An 18,540-nucleotide genomic window follows, 5' to 3' on the forward strand; every position below is an offset into this window, starting at 1 on the left:
TCCAAAACAGCAAAAAAAGTTGCAATGAAAATCCTTCAGGTGCCTGAAAATTAGCAATGGTAACCTATACATACGTTTTCAAAAATAGCAGCAACATCCACCCAGGGTGATTTGATTGACTGGCTGTGCTCTGCCTCCTGTTATCGCTCAATCTGCACACTTGTAAAACTAACATCAGAAATTGGCAGCTGAAGTTTGAAAAGTGGCTGATGATAGAGAACTGCAATGTTGTTTTTCCATTGGTTTAATAATGCACAATTCAGCGCCACACTTTCTATTTGCACTGCAGCCACACAGCAGGGTGGTGAGCATGTGGCTACACATATCAGCCCTCCAGTGGAGAAGCACTTGAAGGCTTTGAATGTGAAGATGTGTGGGACATGTCAACTTATAAAAGTTTGAGACTGACTGCAGACTCTGAGTTTGTAAGAAACATCTGTTTAGATATTTTTTTACTTTTTTATTGGGGGATAAACATAAATATTTCAAGGAATGAATGAACCAATGCAGGGGTTACAGGTATTGCAGGGACTTTTGGTTATTTGGAAAAACCTAATCTCCATCACATTACCAAAGTAAGCAATCTCCTGCCTTTTTTATGGGAAAAATGGGACTGCTGTGTCCACATTGTGATCACCGTTGCTCATTACCTGACAGTACAGGAGCCCGGCTTGATGAATATCTGCCATTTGAGCATCCACAAGATGTTTTAGACGGGGGGAAATGGTGCACTAGAAAATCGACTCAACCTTCAATGTGACCATATTTCTTCACTTATTAGCTGCTTTTTTCCACTGTATGTGTAAACCAGGAATTGTGTTGATATTTTTCCAGGCATTTCCTCTAAATACTATACAAAAAACATTGACATCTTTGACTCCCTCAGTTCAGAGAATACGTCTGAGGATGGAACGTTGTATTAATTATTGTTATATTTGACACAGAAAGCCATTATTTTCAATATAATAGCAGGAGCTGGTAGAGTTAGATGGAACATGACCTCTTTTATACGTTACATCCTCCTGGAAGGAACATTTGGAATTTAAGGTAAATATTCCCCAAGCTATTAAATATCACGGCTCGACCTGCAGTGTATTTAGCTGTCATTATTCACTGATGTTTTTCACCGTCCACAAAAAAGACCACAAATAAATGGTCAACTGTTACCAGTTACAGGGCTACATTGATGATTGCGTACATAAATCGTACTACAGCATCCTAATGTTTGAGTGGATGATTTCTTGGGAAATGGCTTATTCCAGAAATGACTAATACAACAATCTACAAAAAAAAGCCATGACACAATTCTTTGTTACATCAAAGCCATTTTAGCAAATATATTCCTGAATATGAAAAGAGTAAAAATATGGAAGCCTAAAATGCTATTTGTTAATATTAATAAAAATGTATATAGGTACACTGCCTTATATGTGTTAACTAATATATATGCTGCTGTGCTTATTTGATTTATTTGAACTGTGACAATTTAACATGATTTCGGACAAGAGGGATTATTGGGAGAAACATTTTTTTTAGAACCAGAAAGATTTGTGTCAACTCATTAACACCCTCTTCTAGAATCTTATAAAGCCCACTTAGCATCAAAGCTGGTCAATTTTACACTTTACCACACAGGAAGTATCTCCTCACTGGTGTGAAATGCCATTAATACAAATGCTTTGGATAACATAAGGTGAGCGAATAAGGGTTTTTGCATAGGTTGCCATATTGAAGTCATGTCTGTAAATGCAACTGCTCTTGGATCTTTGGATAAAAGCGACACAATCATCTGTGCATGCAACAACGCAGGGGGAATAACTAACCAGGCTGTTACAGCAAGATGGTTTCATTTGGTTCAATGAATGTGGGCTGGGAATAGAGTGAAAAGAAACATATAAAAAATGTATGAGAGAAAATATATTACAATGCCTGACAGTTTGGTTTGACTAGGTTCAATTTGTATTCATTGTTCGGGGGAAACAAACTGTTTGTTTAAAGTGGTAGACTTGGTCTAATTACAGCTTGAGAGATGTCCTCAAGACATTTGGTTCTGCAAGTTAGATGTTGAGAGTGTATTAACGAATTTGTGACAAAGGATTTGCAGAAAAGCAAAATACAGGTGATGTCTACACTTCCTAGAACAAAACCAATATCAATGAACAAAAAAGCAACAAAGGACAACATACAAACAAAGCCACTTTATCTTTCTGTCATGCTTAATCCCACAGATGTTCACACTTATTGAATAAATACATACACAAACCCTGCTACACGATTTGAGAACAATGCTACCAAACCAGAACCTTCCTTGTGGATTACTTCTTCGGTGTAACAACCCATATACTTAAAGTTTTGCATTTAGTGGAAACAAGCTCATAGTAGTTGTGATCGTTTTATTAACATTGATTGTGTATAGTCAGTATTGCTTTTGCAGATGGTTTTTAATGTTGTTCTCAGCCTCTCTAAGAAACACAACCAAAATGTACTGCAAACCGTGAAAGAAATACAAACCCACATCTATTAGGGCGCCACACCACTGCGTTGCTGCTTGTTCTTAGCTGCATGCAACAAGTGCACCTTTACAGAGCAACGTCAGCCGCAGATAAACCCTTCGATGTCCGTCTGCATTGTTGGTTCCTTTACAATCTGAGCTGGCATGATACAGGCCTGTGTGAGATTCATGTCCACTGATTATCAGAAAAGTAAATAAATAGAACTTAACCAAATTGCATTTGTGCTGTTGTGATGATATGAGGTAAGAATACTAAAACAAGCCTCTGAAATAAATAAGCAAGTTAATCAGAGAGCTATAACATCGATTACTTCATTTTTGTGCATCGTGTTGAATTAAATCTAGAAAATATTCCCAGTCCTGGAGACCGGAGAGCATAAAGTTGTCTATTCTCTTAAATTTACCAGCACATCTTACGTTGCTCTGAAGCGCTCTCAAAATCCATTCACAATGGATCAGTCCATCAATGTTTTGGCAATGTCTTCAAATACTTAATGTGATTTTTATTTTTATTTGGTGTAAAAATAAATAAATAAATCACTAAATGAACTGAACACGACAGCCACCGCAGGCATTGTTTGCTGGTTCACAGTTCTGTAAAGGGAGAGGTCAGCCGACTCGACTTCCGTTTTCACTGATGCCATTCAAATCTGAAAAATGAGGCCTGTCACTAAATGTCATCTTCCCGCCATTGTCATCTCATCACTCTTTTCATAAGTTGTCACACTGAAGCCCAGTCTGTGACATGAGCAAACTGTTAGCTTATTTCGAGGCAAGCTAGTGGGCTTTATTAATATTTATAGAATAACAGTTTAAGGCCAGGCCCCTTGAGAGCTATCACTTCACTTTGCTGCATAACACTTGCAAACTATATTGACAATTCCTTCTCAGCACTCCCTTGACCCGAACATTTTATATAAAATCCTATGCCGAGTTTTCTGCAGAAAGAAAAGATTAGAGAAGGTAAGCATTTTAAATGAGCTAAGGTTAAAAAAAAATCATGAGGTCATGATGTATCTGACACAGCCGGACATTTTGAGTTTTTCAGTCAAAATGTGTCCCGGGGCCGATACAACGCAGACGGCGTTTCTCAATTCAAAGTACACGAGTACAGACTTGTGTTCTTTTGGAGTCTGGACTTGGGAGTCTGGTCTTGGGAGTCCAGACTCCGGAGGACGGGAGAACGGGAGGACGGTCTTTCTGCGATTGGAACAGCAGCTTACTTGATGACGTCACCACATCAGCTGTTCTTGCTCCTGAGTTTATTCTAATTATTCACTGTAAATTATTTTTTACAGTCAAATAAACAAAACATCTTAAAATTACATTCCGTGACTCAACAACAGTAGTATTTATAAAAAGTCATCTGTCAGTTGTTTATTTTTCTCCTCCGCTATTGTTTCCGGTTGCTGGTGAAATGCATTCTGGGATATCTGCTGGCCAAAGTACGCACAAGTCTCCTCTGATGCATCCTCCGGAAAGTGGGAGGATCAAGTCACATCCGGGCATTTTGACCGTGCTTTTGCGAGAAGCGAACTTTGAATTGGAACATGTACTCGGGCTGCGGCTGATGACGTTTCACGAGTCACGAGAACACAAGTAGAGGAAAGTACACACAAGTACGCATATTGAGAAACGCCAATAGAGAATCTTCTAGTGTTACTTGTAAAGCTGACTGTCCCTTGGCGTGCAGTGGCATACACACTGAGATAATCTAAAGGAGATTTCTTCGTGAGATGTTTTCTGATTGCTTGGATTAGTACGAGACGGACTACAAACCGTAAAATAATTTCAGCACCATCGTCATGACTACAGGCAGACTATAGCCATGATGGTGGTCAGGCTCACTGCCTCTAAGAGTACAAAGAGTTACCGAGGTCATTACTAGTCTTGTAAACATGTAAGATGCCCTTCTTATGTACATTCCAGGGTTCAGGTAGCTGCAGGCTGTTGACCCCTTGTTGAAGCTGTATTTCCTTTCTTTTGAGATTAGCTGCAACTTGATCTTATTGACATACATTAGCTGAATTAACATGACATCAAGCTGCACATCCAGATGATGTGTAAAAGGGGAAAAAGAGAAATTAAGCTCCCAAAAAAGATCCCTCTATACCAGCGGTTCCCAAACTTTTTAGGCCACGCACCCCCTTCTACATCCCGACCGGGTTCACGCACCCCCAATCCCCCACACCTTGCGAGTGACTTTTTCTTTTTCTTTGCTCCGAGAAGAGTTGTTGACGGGGGTGAATACGATTTTCAGCGTGAGAAATACCATGTGTGGCGGGAGTGCGTGAGTTAAGACCGAAATGTGTGAGTCTCATGCTCAATGCGTGACACTTGAGAGCCCTGAGAATGTTTAATATTAATTATTACACCATTAGACCACCATTACATTTTTCCTCTCGCGCACCCCCTAGAGACAGCTCGCGCAGCCCCAGGGGTGCGCGCACCACACTTTGGGAATCCCTGCCATAGAGGATAACAAGTTAAATAGTTACATTACTTATCAATGTTCACTACAGTTCTAGAAGCATATCATCACTTGCCTGCAATCTGGAAACCCTGGCCCTAACAGATGCTGACAGGAAGCTGATGCCAACCTCATATAACAAAAAATGTATGTCTAAAGAGGGGGCTAAATCAATGAGAAACTTCTAATGTCTTCCTCTTTCCCTTCACTGTAGCCCTAATGTGTGTCCTTTTAAAAATGCCTCTGTCAGAGCAGTCACAGCTTAAACTCTTGCCAACCAATTAGCATGAGATCTGAGAATAATTTACTGAAGCACTGAGAAGTTAAACCTGACAAATGACCTTCCACAGTCAAACTTGGAGATAACACCGCAACAGGTTTTACATTGCCTACTCTGACAGGCTTTAAAGCCCACAACCAAGTCCATCCATTGTCATTTATGTATAGGGATTGTATGGAAGTTGCATTTTTTTATCCACCAGCCACTGTCACAACCAATGAATTACCTCCAGATGAAATAAAGACAAGTAAACTATAGTGTATTGCAAACATTAATTAGTTTCTTTTGTTAACAAAACACAGCGATGCGTACCCAGTTCAAATAATCACTACACAACCTTACTTTATCAGAGTTCATTCCTAAATTAGAAAAGCATCTGATAAGATTTCAGTGGCCTGTTAAAGCCCCATTATGTAGTTTTTCCCTTTTAGCACCCCCTTCAGTTTTTGAGGTATTTAACATTTACTTCAGTGTCGTAAATACCCAGTTTACGATAGATGCAGCCCAGTAGAAGCAATCCAGCGACTGTTTCTATTTTGGATTTATACCAACGGGCGGGATCACTAATACGAAGACTGCGCAGGAACACTGTGAACTGGGCCCAGCACCTACCGGACTAGGGTGAAGTAGCGCGGGGATTGAACGCGGCGCCGCCACGCTTCCGCCTGGTCGTTCAGCTGTTTGCGGCTTTTGGGGGTGTGCGCGTGCAGTCATTTACTTTTGTTTTGGGGGACTGCAAAGACTTTGGGGACTGTCGGGATACGGGGATTATACTTCGTTTTGAGTGGGTTTGATTGTTTGTAGTGTATGTGTTCATTTTGGGGGCTTGCAGATGCATTGAATTTGATTTAATATAATAACATTTGGGTTTCCGCATATCGACTCGACTTGTGTGTTTTTCTTTTACGGCCATTTGAGCAGAGAGAGTTAACACCAGAATTCGCAGATCCGCCCATTCCCTTTTTTTTTTAGCGTATTGTACCTTTTCCCCTTGATTGAGTTGCTAAGGGCGAATTGTTACAACATAACCAAAAGAATGACAACATTTAGTTTAGATGAAATACCGATCGCGTTTTCAGCCTATATACGTTGTTTTCTAAATGTTTGAATGTGGAGTACGTGTGATCGAATACAATATTGTTGACAACACCAAAAAGCTACATAAAAAAGCTACCCTTATACTGTACCTGCGAGCGTGGAGTGGCACTATATGACATTGCGTAATCACTGCCAGAAAGATAGATAGATAGATATATACTATATATATATATATACAGGTCGAAGTACATCCGCCCCGGATCGGGCGGCTCCAGAATTGGACATCGCAGAGTTATTTCCCCACAGACCCCCGATGGCAATGGCGGAGCCGCAAATCGCCATATTAAAAGTCATTGTATGGGCACAATTTTTTTCAAGCTGTTATTTTAAGGTACAATTGTTACATAATGTTACTTTAACATGTATATTTTGAATAAAAAACCTTGACAAATCGGTGCATATCCATATCTGTGGCAGCTGTCTCCAATCTGGCCTCGGCTGCTGACTGATTGTCAATCAGTCAGAGCAGCTGACTGATTGTCAACCAGCCCGCAGCCGAGGCCAGATTGGAGACAGCTGCCACAATATCCATTTCTGTTTTCGAAGTACAAGCCACAGACCTCCAAACAACCTTCCCTCTCTCAACCTACAGAAGCTCCTACCGGTACTCCCTCAATGATGCAAATAAATCACAGCTGATGAAATCCCATGTTTGTGAGACGAGCTGACAGCATACACAGCACTGCTGACAACAGAAACGCCATGGCAGTTTATTAATGGGGGAAGAGAAAGGAAAAATCCACAACTCAGTATCAGAAGAACATCAGTAGATATCAGTTCTTATGAGCTGCCACGTCTCTTCACTACAACGCGTTCTACTCTGTTGGATACAGGTATGCTCACACAGGAAAAGTCCTGATAGTGCTGTTGTCAGATAATCATTCAAAGCACCACACAGCCATACTGAATGCAGCCTTACTGTATTGCTTATCCAACTGTAAATCACTAGGGTTTAATTACCTGCAAATTAACTGCCGTTTCACTATCTTGCATAAGATTATCCACATCATGATGAAATGCCACTAGGGAGGCTGTTTTGATGGGAGGATTCAAAAACACAAGATGCCACTTTGTTAGTACGATAGCTGCAAGGGATGAGATGCGTGTCGGCTAAATTGCCCTCATAATGTGACCTTCAAAAACTATAGGGGCATCTCATTATTCCTGTCGTTTTGCTTTGCTTTTTTTCAACTTGAACATGATTTGAAGTTCAATTGTCACATCACTGGCCTCTTCATCTGCTGTCCACGGCTGCGGCAGGCCACACAGTGTATGTGCACCAACGCGAGTGGGGCAATTTGCTGCACTGCATTTAACTGTAGTGGTGTAACACACATTGACCCGACAGTTGAGTCAGTCTGTGAGCCGTAGTTGGGAGCAGTTTGAATTGATTGTTCAAAATGTCTCTCCATCTGCGGAGTTATTTCCGTGCATGATGGGCAATCAAACTAACAGGTTTGGGAGGCCACTCAGGCCAGCAATGCCAAATATATTCTATCTGAGTGAATTGTGTGTGTAGGTGGGGCGGGGGGCGAATTTAGTTGTTGCCACAGGTCACCATTTTATTTGCACATTCGGGCGAAATCTGCCAAGCACCACTTTTCTTTTTTCATCAGTCACACTAGTACGTTTATGATCTAGCTATAGCCTCATCAGCATCCTATTTATTTCTCTGTGATGTGGATGTACTCCACCTCCTGTGGTATCTTGGTAATGATGCACCAAGGAAACGTTGAACAAGCGGATACGCAGATTAGACCAAGCCCACTGGGGTGGAGCCAAACTTTTCCGTCGAAGATACATAGACAGATTCATACATCTTAGGGAATTACCTGTACTCCATTCTTCTGAAACACCCTGTGGTCATCATTGTGAATATTTCCAGAGCATGTAAGTCATGCCTAAAAAACTGGTCATCGTTATGTGTCCACCTACAGAAGAAGACCAAAAAGACTTTTTGATGGGGTTTTTCTTCTTCAACCTTTACAAATAAATTCTCGAGGTTTGGGGGGAAAATAACAACACATTTTTTGTGAGGCAGATACAAATCTGGCAACTGGTGGGAAATGTTAATTCAAAAAATGATCTCTTCTGTGTAACATTCACACAGGACTGTTTGCATTATTAATGTATGATATGCAGGATGAATCCGTGGGACTTCTAACACTAACCATCACTGTGGACGTGCTCTCACTCTAAAATGATTTAAAGTAATAAGAGCAGATTTGAAGAAAAACACGAACAGAATAATACTCCACCGTGCGGACTCGAATATATCAAAGCAGCGTATGTGAGGATGATAAGCGCCACACCTGCAGACTGTCATTAGCTTCCACGGCAATGAGAGTCATCTTCAAAATTGCTACATGCATACTATGTCGGACACAAAGGGGAGTCTGTTGCTGTGCGCCAGGGAGAAGAAATGCTACACTATGGCTGGGGGCTCAAGTGCATCATTTCAACCTCAATCGCACTCCTCAAGTACTTTGTTTGAGTGATTTAGATTTTCAGAGAAGCAAACAGGTGTACTATTCCACTTCTTTGAAAAATGGATCTGATCGTTTGAGAGGAATAAGTAAAGACTGGAGTGAAATATGGAGATAAAACCCCCAAAATGTAACCAAATTCATATAATGTTTAATGTTAATAACTATCATTAAAAGTTAAAGTCTCTGGTGTGTTTAGGTGTGAGATCAAATGTGTATTTGTTCTCTTCATATTTCCATTCATTTTTAAGTAAGTAAATAGTATTGTATGAGACAAAGAGACCACGTTTCCTTTCATCATTGTTTTCATTTATCTTCATTTAACCACTGATATGGTTCAAACTGCACTGTAGTCAGTAAAGTTATGTTGTAGCAATAACACAGCAAACTTTTGATACATATTTATTTTAGAGTCAACAACACCAAGGCGAAATTGACAATCAAGGGCTGCTCAGCAATTGTCAGGCTCTTTAGTTGTTTGAAAAAATCTTTAGCTTTTGTCTGTCACTTTAAATCATTTGACTCACCATCCCACATGAAACCCATAATGCTTTCTGATCGGGCTAAAGGCACAAAAAACACGTACTGCATCAACCAAACTGAATTCCCATTTAAAAAACCCAGGTCACACAATAGCCACTAAAATAACTAAAATAACTTCTGTTCTCTGCTTGCCCAATTACAATGCAGCATATGAAGCACAAAATGGAGATTTGTTGTGAAGTTGCAGACATAAATATGAGGTATTTGAATATATCTGTTTATAGGAGCTATCAGATGCAACTAACAAGGAAAAACATATTTTACTCAGAAAGAAAAAACTGCTTTGCAAAAATCGGTTGGTCAATAGGTAACACCACATGCCTTTGATTTCTGCAGAGTCCTCAAGTGATCACACAAAGGCAGGAGATCAGCTGTCAACATTAGGGCGTTGTGTGTGAGTGTGTGAGCTTTCATGTCCAATAAAGTGGTGTAACCCATCAGTTCTGTGAGTGATAAATCACAAGATGACAGACTGCAGCTTCAACCAAACACAATGCTGCAGGCTAGAAAATGCACCTCTCCTTTAGTTACACTCGATGCTGCCAAGTTGAAAAAGAAGGTAAGAATCGCTGACTGTATGAATTAACAGGAAAAGCAATCATATATAATTTACATGTAAATATCAAATATACTAGTTTTTAATGACTTTTTTTCAATTAACCTCCCACTGTCTTCACCATCCACATAATCCATTTCCCTCAAAAGCAGCTATTCCCTTTCTAGATGGCCATACAGTTCTCACAACAATTATTACTTGAAACACATCCCAATGGAGAACTCCAGAGGGACGGAGGCATTTCATTGTTTCCTCTCCGTCATCCCCCCCGCCCCCCCATTACGTTGCCAACGTTAGTTCAAACACCACAATCGTTTATGGAATGTAACAAGGTCCAACTGCAACTTGCATGTCACCTTTCTGTCTGCAATCTCTCCTTTGGAGACTAGCTGCGCGTTTCGGTTCACAATGAAACGACGACAAAAGGGGAAAAAAGACGTGCAACAGATTTTTCATTTGTGGTCACAAAGGGAGGGTTGTTTCTCCTCTTATCATGCAGAGAACCAGTGCTGAGACTGCTTCTTAGAGCTCATCAGCACGACAAAGACAACTGGGAGAATGTAGCCTTGTTCTACAAAGGTTAACCTAACAACTTCAGAGTTTTCATCTGATGACTCCACCAAACACTTGCCATGGAGGACGGGGAGCCCCTGGATTCCGTTAGATTTAACCTCCAACATGTGAGGTCATGCAACCTGCCGTGGCACTTGTGAGCTCTGGTATATAAGAAAAAGAAATCTCTTCCACATAGTTTCTGTAATGGTTCTGATGTCTGCACTGCATAGTCTTAAAAAAGTTTGACCACAAATTCAGACTGAAAATGCCGAAGTATTTTTGTCCTCCGATTTTTATATTCATCTTCTAAAAAAACACAAAGGCGCAGTTTTGATCGACTTGTTTTGACACAAAGGTGCAAACTACTGTTCAGTTAGAGATCAGTTCACTTTGATTTTACATTTTACATTTGACTCTTACTATGTACACTTACGTTTAACATTGAAAAATGATCCATGTAATGCTACAAATCTACATTGCTGTGATATTGTGTAAAATCTAAATCCAGAACCAGCTAAGAGGCGTGTGTGTGTGTGTGTGTGTGTGTGTGTGTGTGTGTGTGTGTGTGTGTGTGTGTGTGTGTGTGTGTGTGTGTGTGTGTGTGTGTGTGTGTGTGTGTGTGTGTGTGTGTTTCTTACAACGTGTACAATAAGAGTGCAGAGCTGGTCTAAGCTGAGTAGGTCCCCAACAATGACTCCTAGGGGTCCTACTCATGGTTTTACTCCTCCAGTCTCAAATATGTGAGAACTGCAGAACATTCAAATGGAGGGGTCTGTTAATATATTTCACCTGACTTAATTGCTTTGGTTGTGGTTTGTGACCCCTTGTGATGATGCAGTTGTTCAGGCTTTGTCTCATAGATTTAACAGAATCGTAAAAATACATTATGGTTAATCTAAAATGCAATTTAACATGACCTACTACTATATTTAGTTATTCATGTATCATGCTTTTTCATGTTGTTAAAAACACGGTATTTCATTGGGAAGGAGACGCTGGTGAATTGTATTATTTATTATAGCAAAACTATCAGCTATGCAGTTTCCCCAAAGCCTTACGGAGCATTTCTCCAATAAAAACAAGAGCAGCAGACTCGTGCACGACCCACTGGGTTGGCAGTGCTACACGACGATGTATAAAGTTGACTATGGACTCACCTGTATAAAAAAAAGGTGGGAAGGCAAAACCACAAGACATCTATATTCACTCTCTAGTCTACGCCTTCAACGGCATATGAATGCAACTGTCGGACCCGGTTACACACACGTAGTCTCCTTACAGCAGGGCACGTTAGCCCACCTCGACACCCAGAGGACAAGTCCCCGTCCGTCTTCATCCGTTATGTATGTGCCGCGCTCACGTTCTCCGGGACGCGCTACACAGACATTCCTAATCCCGAGCCCGCTTCGAAAGGCGGCGGTGGACTTGTTTGATCCGGGACCGTGAAACCGAGCCCGCGCGCGGGGAGGCGGTCGACGGAGGAGCACTGCGGGCTGCTAAAGCACCTAGGAGCAGGTAGACCGAAACCCGGTTGATCCCCCTCCCCTGTCCGGGGGAATCACGTGCGGGTAAAAAAATGGCACCTTTGTAAAGAAAATAATAGTAATAATACAAACAAATATTTTAAAAAATACTGCATAAACAAACGGTGCATTTGCAGATGAAAACACACGCCACGTCCAACTGATCGCGGCTCCCGACATGAGTTCTCCGCTCCGCTGCTGCATGATACTTGTGTGCAGCGGTCTGTTTCTTTGATGTACATTTCTGCAACCCTGACAAAAAAAAGAAGAAGAATCTCACCAAAATGAACCTTACCATTCTGAAGACACGTCCAACGTAGCAGGCCGGTCCCGTTGACAATTCACCGATGTAGTCTGAGGCGCTTCCCCTCCTCCACCCCCCTCAACAACAAAAAATCCCGTATGCTTCTTTCTACTCCTTCGTCTCCTTCTCCTTCCCTCCCTTTCGTTTTGATAGTACCCGGAGCAGGCGAGTGTATTTCCACTGTGCACGACACGGTACGGCAGAAAGAAAAGACCCTCCTCCTGCTCCTCCTGCTGCTGCTGCTGCTCCGAGGGGCTGCCGCTACTGTGGCTGCCTCTGCTGCTTACTGCGCTCTGAGAGAGGCGCACATGGATGAGAGAGGCATCCGTCCAAGATGTCCATTAGCAACGCGCACACCTAATTGAACGCCGTGAAAATCCCTTCGGGAGAAATATGTGAAATAGTCCCCTGAGCGAGATCAGGTGACACGGCAGCCGATCTGGTGAGGAATGACAAACTGCGTGGCCCCTCGCGATTTACAAATTACGACTCTGGAGCAGGGGATGGTGGTGCGACTGTGCGTGGTCGCCCTCTTCGGTGCTGAGTCGGAGTCCCTCCAAATATCTGGCCGTTTCAGTTTTTCCTCCCTGAATAAAACATATTGCGCCTAATAAAATAAATTATTTAAAAAATACTACATGGAAGCCCGATGTGCAAACGTTATTCACCTTCAACACGGTTTGTATTTATTTTAAATGACTCTCTATCATTTGTTTTATGGATGTGTGACTATAGAATTTCCTAAGACACTGTGAGTGACTATGTAGAATTTCCTAAGACAAGTAAACAAGCTATTTAAACACATATATATATATATATATATATATGTTGAGTTCATTTCGATCAGCAAAATATACAACAATCAGAATTAAACAAAAGAAGAAAGTGGCTGACCGAAAGGGTCAAGGCTGAAGCTATCTAGCTTATAAGTGCGCTAACCTATGGTTGTATATATATATATATATATATATATATATATATATATATAATATATACATTCACACGTGCAAACATGTGAGAAGGATCATCAACAGCTGCTGATTATTAACTGTGATGTTTCTCATCAAACACATCCATGTGTTGTTGGCACTGAGATACTAACAGACTCCCTTGTGTCTGAATGAAGAACTAAAATGCATACAACTAAATGTGTTATCATTCAACAATATGCCCGTGTGTTTTCACAACCTCTGCTGAAACCTCTGACATCAGAGTTTGGTAGGTTAGCGAGGAACAAGGTCATCTCATCTGTCTTGTTCCATCCAACAACACTTTTGTCTGGCCAACGTTGGGTCCTAAATCCATGGCCATATACTTATCTCCCATTCCTAGTTTCTCCTTGAGGGTTAAAAGAGTGGTCAAGAGTTCCTGGCCCTGGAAGTGTGTTTGGTCAACCAGAGAACAAGAGAGGGGCCATGTGTGGCCTTTAATTCACTGCATTGTCTGCCAAAAGCTAATCTTGGCCAGGCTCAGAGTCTTACTGCTCACGGGCTGTGAATGGATGAGTGAAAAGTTAAATATGCTTTCAAATGTAAAACTGAAGACTGGCCTGGTATTGTGGGAATAGGAGATTTGCCATTGACCCAGGCAACAGGAGGAAAGAGGCCAGTTTGAGCAGCTGCATTCAGCCACATGGTTGGCGTTGGTAGGGTGTTATTCACTGGTTACGCACCACCTTTATTGTGGCCCTATGTGCAAAAAATAAATGTATGCAGGTTAAATCTTGTAGCTGACAAGGATAGTCTGTATCCCCTCAAACAGAATTGATTGCGTTACGTACATCACATCCAAAATCACACATTTTAAAGCAGAGTAAAGCGTTGATCTGCATGATAAACCCATTGGGCTGTTTTCATCCAGCCGGCAACAAACTGCAATTACATATTTGTGTCTGATAAAGAAAAAACCCTGGTTTAGAAATGTTACTATGTAAGGCAATATATAAATTACTTATATTAGGCCTATCATTAAAAATGGTGGATTTGTTACTTTAATCGTATCAGTGACGGTGCGTAAACAGTGTGATAGTGTAAATGAAGTCACCCATACACATGCTCAGCACCATAAACAGCAGCAGACACAGCTATATTGGTGGACACAGTGGAACATGCGGCAGCTCAAGAGCCTCCAGGAGCTGGAGGAGAATAAAAACAAAGCTAAAATAGAGATTATTGGACTTAGAAATTATTTAAAATAAATGATGTTGCTTTTACCTGCTGAAAGAAAACGTGAGCAACTGTTTGCTTGAACTTATAAGGTGACAATATGCCAGAGTTCATTACGTGTTCCCGTTGCCACTAAGTGACAGTCAAAGTAAATGCAAAGTTAATAATGTATTTTTTTTGCAGCAGCAAATAATAAGACACACATATCACAGAAAATAGAAATATAAAATAAAAAACAATTTGAACAGACACAGATAACAGTAGAAACATTGGCTGATGTTAAATAAAAATGGATTTAAGAAGTATAACATATCCATAGTAGAAACAAGAAGGCGCTCAGCGAGTGCAAGCGTCTGCCAACACTGAACATTGTTCCTGTCACTTCAATTTGAATTGATTTCCCGACCATTCCCTTAGGATCTTGAATTAGGTCTGTGTCTCCATTAGTTTAATAGTTCAGTAGTTATGGCAACACAATATGCCTTATATTGGAAGTCTTGCATGGATTGCTGAGTATCTCCTGCTGGCAGGCAGAACTACAGTGTGACGTGAACGTGTACATTCATCTGATTTCATAATCACTCATAATTAGAACTTGCTGTACAGTTGAACTGTCACTGAAGATCCTTATCTCCTCACTTTGCCATTATCGAATATCAGATCAATGACTTTCAAACTGTAGACAAAATTATTTGGTCTTACAATAATATAAGTTATGAACAATTTAAATCCAGAGTACTGTTGTTAATCAATAGAATATAAAGGGCTGCATTTCAGTCAGTGAATAGCTTAGCCAGAGGCAATGAACTTGTGAGATTTCAGTCTGCAGCACTGTATTCTTGTTACATCCAACAAAAGAAACGTGTTTGCTTTTGAATCAAGGATCAGTGCTGTGACTCAAATTATATGCCCCATAAAACTCCTAATTAGGCAATGTTGGCTATGCTGTACCACTCTCTTCTGTTTCCCCTTTTCCTTGCACTTTCCTACTTCTTTGTAAATGATTTCCTCATGAGACAAGCACAGGCATGCTATCTGTGGTTCCTTACATGTGTAATACACGTGTAGTGCTGTAGAGCATGGGTGACTTTTTGTAGCATTTTATCTGTCATAGCAGAACAAAATGTTGGTAGATGAGAACAATATATATCCATCACTGGTACATTAAAGGGTCGTTTTCTCTACTAAATATCAAATGGATAACTGAACAATTCTTAAATATTTACCTCTCCGCATAGACTCCCAAATCAGTCTCTAAACACTTCGCTCAACTAGCGACCTATTCAGTAGACGAGACCTGTGATTGTCTGGTATTGTGGGACTACCAAACACCAATATATTTGGTTTGTACAAGAGCTTAAATTTTAACATTCAAAAGCTTATGCCCCCTGTATATGTCAGGAGGGTTCTGTGAGCAGTCAGTGCCTTTTCAGCTCGATGAATAATACCCCAAAATAATTTACAAAATATAATATCTTCTTGATTGGTCAGATTCAATGCATCAGTGTGCAAACTGTGACGGCTGCTTTCCTGTTTGTGAGCAGGAATGGTAATAACAGTGCACAGTTAACACTGCATGCAAGGTAACACAACTGACCTTAATGGCTTTAAGAAAAGAAACTGAGAACACACGTTTTTACGACAGTGGAAAATAACTGAGGCACATAAAACACCAAATAAAAAAATTCTGAAATCAAATGTTCAAGGTGTTCCCTGTAATAAGTATAATATCAGAGGGGGTGCTTAAAAAAACAGGCTGTTCCCAGTATTGTTATTTTAGCTTTGTCATAATGACAACTCATATTGCTCAATGAGAAGACTAACTTATTAACGTAAATAATGATAAATTACACTTTTGCAAGGTTTTGACATTTAGCATTGCCAGTAATAACAGATTATATTTGGAAATCATATCATTTATTGTCTCAATACCAAAACCCAAAGAAAGATTTCTAACAGCCAATTACATCTCAATTACATTCTGCCTTAAGAACCTGGGGGCGCAAATGTGTGATGTAGAGCTTGTTGCAGCATAGCAACGCCATCTCTGTAGCAACAACACCCTTACTTACTCTAAATCAGCTTTCTAGCTCATTAGTCTTGAGGTGGGGGCCCATTTGGACTTTAAATGTTTGGTAAATCACTATTAGAGAAACTTTCAGCTGAGATAAATCTCCCATTATTCTTCCGCTTTATTCCTAAATTAGCCACTTAAGAGCGACTTGGCTTGAGAAGACTTTGTAAATTCAGACACCATTTAGGGTTTACATTGCATTTGGCCGTGCTGCCTCGGTGATGGCCACTTTCAGTGTGACAATTTCTAAAACCTTCTCTGTTACTTGATTTTCTCTCATGAAGAGAGAAATTGCAACACCACTGCGGATTGTTTGTTTTGCTTTCAGTTTGAGGCTTTTCTCGTCAACTTGCCAAGCCAACCCCAGCTTTCTTTACAACTTTCTTGCATGGCAAACTTTCACTGCAATTCTTGTGTTTGTCAATTGAAGCAAGTCCCCTCAACCCGTAATAGGATCAGGGCTCCGAGCTGCTTCCACATGACTGATGAAAGATTAAAAGGATTGTAGGGATTGAAGGCACATTTAGCTACCTGCCGAGGTCCAATTTCTTGACCTTGTGCCAGAGTTAAGGCTGCCACCATGCAGATGAGAAGATCACTGCAGTGAACGACGATAATGCGAAACAGTTGTTAGAAAGTCTTGGAGACATGGCAACAGGGACAAGCAGGCAATCATTTCTAATCGGCCTATTCTTTTTCCTCAGGAGAAGTGGTGGATGCAATGCTAGTGGGGTTAAGAAAAATAAGACTGAAATGGAAAAGAAAAGTGTGAAGAGAAGTCAAACTCAATGTACGCGATTATAGTGTTAATTTATCTTTCTTCTTAGTTGCAAAACACAGACAGTCAACACTTAGTTCTGTCATCCTGTGTAGGGTATCCACGAGAAGTTGAATGTGGAGGAATCCAGTTTGATCATATTGCTAAATAACAAATCAGCAGAAGATAATGGTTTCATGAGATCCAGGGGTGCAACATAACTTTACAAGCGCCCTGAAGTGTCATGCAGTCATGATTCACTTGAGCATTTCATCAATACTTTCATTTACTTCATAAAGCAACAGCATATTGCCTCTTGTGTCATTGTGGTCACATTGGGCTTTGTGTGACGGCTACCATACTTCCAGACTTATTTGTCTGAAACCGAAACCCTTGAAAAGCTGTTACCCTGTGACCTGAGCCATTGCTCTGTGGAGGCACGTGATTAGTGACGGCCAACAGAGATAACGACTGTGCGTCTGTCAAAACCAAGTTGCAGCTCAGAACCCTACCCGTGTTGTCTTAATATGACCTCAAGTGTGGCGTCAGGGCCAGAGGTCAATTTACCGATTCAGCAGTAGATTAAGTCAGTGCCTAGGTCGGCTCACCACGACTGACGTTTATTAATTGGGTGCCCTAAGCATAAAATGGCTGCAGCACATCACCAGGGAAACACCTTCAGAAGCAGGCTGTTTGAGAAGTCCAGCAGCTTAATCACCCATGCGTGTCAATACGCTGGATGCTACACATGTGAGATGAATTTCAAAGCAGCCTGAGTTTATGATACATTACACAGTTACACACACTCATACAGGGGTGGACACTAACCCATACGTCATCATAAAGTAGTGTTACAACGAATATATATATATATTTTCCCTCCATCCAATTTGCTTCAATTGTGGAAAGAAGCTTGTTGAGTCATCTGCAACTGATCGAGGCAATCTTGAGTGCCGCCTCGTTCAGACGAGCAGAAAGCCCTTGATCAGTTCATTGTCTGAATATGAATGTAATCAGGATTTTTTGTTCCGTTCCCACTCGAAAGCCATCAGCTATTATCCGTCTGCAACCTCAACTGCTGTGTCGTCTCTCGCAAAATGGCTGAGTTATGACTGGCATGCAGGGGAGTTGGCTACTTGAAAATAATCGTGGCACGTAACGCGTCTTCATGCACGTCACGAACCGCCCATCATGACTTTTACAGGGGTTGATTTGAG

The 18,540-nt window shown here is 40.9% G+C and overlaps 1 protein-coding gene across 6 annotated transcripts in view; it reads right to left on the reverse strand.

The window, feature by feature from the left end:
- The window catches only part of tenm4 (teneurin transmembrane protein 4), a 146,352-nt gene extending 133,813 nt beyond the window's left edge, over positions 1-12,539 (reverse strand). For 5 of the 6 annotated variants that reach the window (XM_056441052.1, XM_056441051.1, XM_056441050.1 and 2 more), the window contains exon 1: positions 12,319-12,538. The gene's annotated coding sequence lies outside the window, so the exon portion shown is untranslated. Of the gene's footprint in view, positions 1-12,318 lie in introns of all 6 variants that reach the window. The other variant, XM_056441046.1, reaches the window with a different exon arrangement.
- Positions 12,540-18,540: the final 6,001 nt, after the last annotated feature.

This window comes from Pseudoliparis swirei, chromosome 20, assembly GCF_029220125.1.
Source record: "Pseudoliparis swirei isolate HS2019 ecotype Mariana Trench chromosome 20, NWPU_hadal_v1, whole genome shotgun sequence".
NCBI lineage: Eukaryota > Metazoa > Chordata > Actinopteri > Perciformes > Liparidae > Pseudoliparis > Pseudoliparis swirei.